The 5,090-nt window shown below is 35.2% G+C and overlaps 1 non-coding gene across 1 annotated transcript; it reads right to left on the bottom strand.

Moving 5' to 3' along the window:
* Nucleotides 1-218: 218 nt before the first annotated feature.
* On the bottom strand, nucleotides 219-325 carry LOC112761985 (small nucleolar RNA R71). The gene has a single exon (XR_003182350.1). It is a non-coding gene; the product is annotated as a small nucleolar RNA R71 (small nucleolar RNA).
* Nucleotides 326-5,090: the final 4,765 nt, after the last annotated feature.

The raw sequence follows: 5,090 nt of genomic DNA, 5'->3' as shown, positions 1-5,090 counted from the left end.
AAGACCCCAATCAACATCTAACCACCTTTCTGAGGATATGTGATACTGTGAAGTCTAATGGTGTTCATCCTGACACCTATAGACTACTTCTGTTCCCTTTCTCACTCAAGGACAAGGCATCTAAATGGCTGGAATCCTTCCCAAAGGAGAGTTTAGCAACCTGGGAAGATGTGGTAAACAAATTCCTGGCAAGATTCTATCCTTCTCAACGAATTAACAGGCTGAGAGCTGAGGTGCAAACATTCAGGCAGCAGGATGGTGAGACTCTATATGAAGCATGGGAGAGGTTTAAGGACCTGACAAGAAGGTGTCCACCAGATATGTTCAATGAATGGGTACAGCTACATATTTTCTATGAAGGCCTTTCTTATGAATCAAAGAAGGCAGTAGATCATTCATCCGGGGGATCTCTTAACAAGAAGAAGACCATTGAAGAAGCCATAGATGTCATTGAAACTGTAGCTGAGAATGACTACTTCTATGCTTCTGAAAGAGACAACACTAGAGGAGTGATGGAGCTGAACAATGTGGATGCACTGCTGGCCCAAAATAAGCTTATTACCAAGCAGCTGGTTGATCTCACCAAGAAGATGGAGAGGAACCAAGTGGCAGCAATCACCACCTCATCAGCAACCCAAGAGGGAGTGAATGCTGAGGCAGAGGAGGAGCAAGAACAAGCCAATTACATTGGAAACTCACCCAGGCAAACCCATGATCCATACTCCAAAACCTACAACCCTGGATGGAAGAATCACCCAAACTTTGGGTGGGGAAATCAACAAGATCAAAACCAAGATCAGAGACGTCACAACCCCAACAACCATGCAGCTCACCAATATTCCACACAAAGATCATATCAACACCACCCTAACAACACCTCTCCACATCATTACCAAAACCAGAATGACCAAACTCATCCCTCCACTCTCAACTCACCCTCATCTGAAGATAGACTCTCCAAAATTGAGACTATGTGATGAGCGGATAATTTATACGCTTTTTGGCATTGTTTTTAGTATGTTTTTAGTAGGATCTAGTTACTTTTAGGGATGTTTTTATTAGTTTTTATGTTAAATTCACATTTCTGGACTTTACTATGAGTTTGTGTATTTTTCTATGATTTCATGTATTTTCTGGCTGAAATTGAGGAACTTGAGCAAAAATCAAATTCAGAGGTTGAAGAAGGACTGCTGATTCTGACCTCCCTGCACTAAAAATGGATTTTCTGGAGCTACAAAACTTAAAATAGCGCGCTTCCAATTGGGTTGGAAAGTAGACATCCAGGGCTTTCCAGAAATATATAATAGTCCATACTTTGGTCGAGTTTAGACGACGTAAAAGGGCGTTGAACGCCAGTTTTACGCTGCAGTCTGGAGTTAAACGCCTGAAACACGTCACGAACCAGAGTTGAACGCCAAAAACATGATACAAACTGGCGTTCAACTCCAAGAATGACCTCTCCACGTGTAAACTTCAAGTTCAGCCCAAGCACACACCAAGTGGGCCCCGGAAGTGCATTTATGCACCAATTACTTACTTCTGTAAACCCTAGTAACTAGTTTAGTATAAATAGGACTTTTTACTATTGTATTAGACATCTTTGGATTATCTTTTGATCTATTGATCAGGTTTGGGGGTTGGCCATTCAGCCATGCCTGAACCTTCATTACTTATGTATTTTTCAACGGTAGAGTTTCTGCACTCCATAGATTAAGGTGTGGAGCTCTGCTGTTCCTCATGATTTAATGCAAAGTACTACTGTTTTTCTATTCAATTCAACTTATTCCGCTTCGAAGATATTCATTCGAACCCAAGAACATGATGAATGTGATGATTATGTGACGCTCATCATCATTCTCACTCATGAACGCGTGCCTGACAAACACTTCTGTTCTACATGCAAACAGGCTAGAATGAATATCTCTTAGATATCTAATACAGAGGACCGAGTCCGAGATATTAGAATCTTCGTGGTATAAGTTAGAACCCATGGATGGCCATTCCTGAGATCCGGAAAGTCTAAACCTTGTCTGTGGTATTCCGAGTAGGATCTGGGAAGGGATGGCTATGACGAACTTCAAACTCGCGAGTGCTGGGCGTAGTGACAGACGCAAAAGGAGGGTGAATCCTATTCCAGTATGATCGAGAACCTCCAGATGATTAGCCGTGCCGTGACAGAGCATTTGGACCTTTTTCACAGAGAGGATGGGATGTAGCTATTGACAACAGTGATGCCCTATATAAAGCTTGCCATGGAAAGGAGTAGGAATGATTGGATGAAGACAGCAGGAAAGCAGAGGTTCAGAGGAATGAAAGCATCTCTATACGCTTATCTGAAATTCTCACCAATGATTTACATAAGTATTTTTATATTTATTTTCTGTTTATTTATTATTATTATTCAAAAATACTATAACCATTTGATATCCGCCTGACTGAGATTTACAAGGTGACCATAGCTTGCTTCATACCAACAATCTCCGTGGGATCGACCCTTACTCACGTAAGGTTTTATTACTTGGACGACACAGTGCACTTGCTGGTTAGTTGTGCGAAGTTGTGGAGTTATGTTTGGACCATGGTATTGTGCACGAGTTTGTTGGAACCATTTCTAGGGAGAGAACGAACAACAAATTTTACAACCTGAGTAACAATTTCGCATACCAAATTTTTGGCGCCGTTGTCGGGGATTGTTCGAGTTTGGACAACTGACGGTTCATCGTGTTGCTCAGATTGGGTAATTTTCTTCTTATTTTATTTTCAAAAATTTTTCAAAAAAATATTTTCTTCTTTTTCGTTTTTCCCAATTAATTTTTCAAAAATTTTTTTTTTCCTTTTTTTTTTGAAAATTATTTCAGAATTTTTAAGAATGAATTCTAGTGTTTCATGATGATTTGTTGAATCCTGGCTGGCTGTAAAGCCATGTCTAAATTCCTTTGGACTGAGGATTCAACTAATCACTTCAATGCATGTAATAGCATACTAAAGCTTGGCTGGCTATTAAGCCATGTCTAACCCTCAGATTGGAGCTTTAGACTAAAGAGCACAAGATTCCTGGAATTCATATTAAAAATTTTGGAATCCTTATTTTTCTTTTTCACATTAATTTTTGAAAAATCCAAAAAAATCATAAAATCATAAAAAATCAAAAATATTTTGTGTTTCTTGTTTGAGTCTTGAGTCAATTTTTAAGTTTGGTATCAATTGCATTTTTTCTAAATTTTTTTTTTGCATTTTTTGAAAATTCATGCATTCATAGTGTTCTTCATGATCTTTAAGTTGTTCTTGGCCAGTCTTCTTGTTTGATCTTCATATTTTCTTGTTTTATGTCTTTTCTTGTTTTTCATATGCATTCTTGCATTCATAGTGTCTATACATGAAAAATTTCTAAGTTTGGTGTCTTGCATGTTTTCTTTTCTTGAAAATTTTTCAAAAATATGTTCTTGATGTTCATCATGATCTTCAAAATGTTCTTGGTGTTCATCTTAACATTCATAGCATTCTTGCATGCATTCATTGTTTTGATCTAAAATTTTCATGCATTGAGTCTTTTTCATGTTTTTCTCTTTCCTTATTAAAATTCAAAAATAAAAAAAAAATCAAAATAAAAAAAAATATCTTTCCTTTTTTCTCTCATAAATTTCGAAAATTTGGATTGACTTTTTCAAAAATTTTTAAAATTCAATTGTTTCTTATGAGTCAAATCAAATTTTCAATTTAAAAATCTTATCTTTTTCAAAATCTTTTTCAAAAATCAAATCTTTTTCATTTTTCTTATTTATTTTCGAAAATTTTAAAAATATTTTTCAAAAATCTTTTTATCAATTTTATCTCATAATTTTCGAAAATCACATCATCAATTAATGTTTTGATTCAAAAATTTCAAGTTTGTTACTTACTTGTTAAGAAAGATTCAAACTTTAAGTTCTAGAATCATATCTTGTGATTTCTTGTGAATCAAGTCATTAATTGTGATTTTAAAAATCAAATCTTTTTCAAAACTAATTTCAATCATATCTTTTCAAAAATATCTTTTCATCTTATCTTTTTCAAATATCTTTTCTAACTTCTTATTTTCTTATCTTTTAAAATTTTGATTTTCAAAATTTGTTTCAACTAACTAATTAACTTTTTGTTTGTTTCTTATCTCTTTCAAAACTACCTAACTAACTTCCCCTCTCTAATTTTCGAAAATCCCTTCCCTCTTTTTCAAAAATTCTTTTTAATTAATTAATTGTTTTCAATTTTTAATTTTAATTTTATTTCATTCCTAATTTTCGAAAATTACTAACCTTTTTCAGAAACTATTTTCAAAATTTAACTTTAAATTTTAATTTTTAATTTTCGAAAATACTCTCACCTCTCATCTTCTTCTATTTATTTATTCATCTACTAACACTTCTCTTCATCTCATATCTCTGCTCTCCTCACCCTTCTGTTTGGATTCTCCTTTCTTTTCTCTTCTACTCTTCTTTTCTTCTACTCACAACAAGGAAACCTCTATACTGTGGTAAAAAGGATTCCTAATATTATTTTTCTGTTCCCTTCTCTTTCATATGAGCAGGAGCAAGGACAAGAACATTCTTGTTGAAGCAAACCCTGAACTTGAAAGGACTCTTAAAAGGAAACTAAGAGAAGTTAAAATATAACAATCCAGAGACAACCTTACAGGAATTTTCGAACAGGAAGAGGAGATGGCAGCCGAAAATAATAATAATGCAAGGAGGATGCTTGGTGACTTTACTGCACCTAATTCCAATTTACATGGAAAAAGCATCTCAATTCCTACCATTGGAGCAAACAATTTTGAGCTTAAACCTCAATTAGTTTCTCTGATGCAACAAAACTGCAAGTTTCATGGACTTCCATCTGAAGATCCCTTTCAGTTCTTAACTGAATTCTTGCAGATATGTGACACTGTTAAGACTAATGAAGTAGATCCTGAAGTCTACAGGCTCATGCTTTTCCCTTTTTCTGTGAGAGACAGAGCTAGAATATGGTTGGACTCTCAACCTAAGGATAGCCTGAACTCTTGGGATAAGCTGGTCAAGGCTTTCTTAGCCAAGTTCTTTCCTCCTCAAAAGCTGAGT

Source organism: Arachis hypogaea, chromosome 16 (assembly GCF_003086295.3).
Source record: "Arachis hypogaea cultivar Tifrunner chromosome 16, arahy.Tifrunner.gnm2.J5K5, whole genome shotgun sequence".
NCBI classification, from domain to species: domain Eukaryota; kingdom Viridiplantae; phylum Streptophyta; class Magnoliopsida; order Fabales; family Fabaceae; genus Arachis; species Arachis hypogaea.
This window is presented reverse-complemented; position numbering and strand designations above follow the sequence as displayed.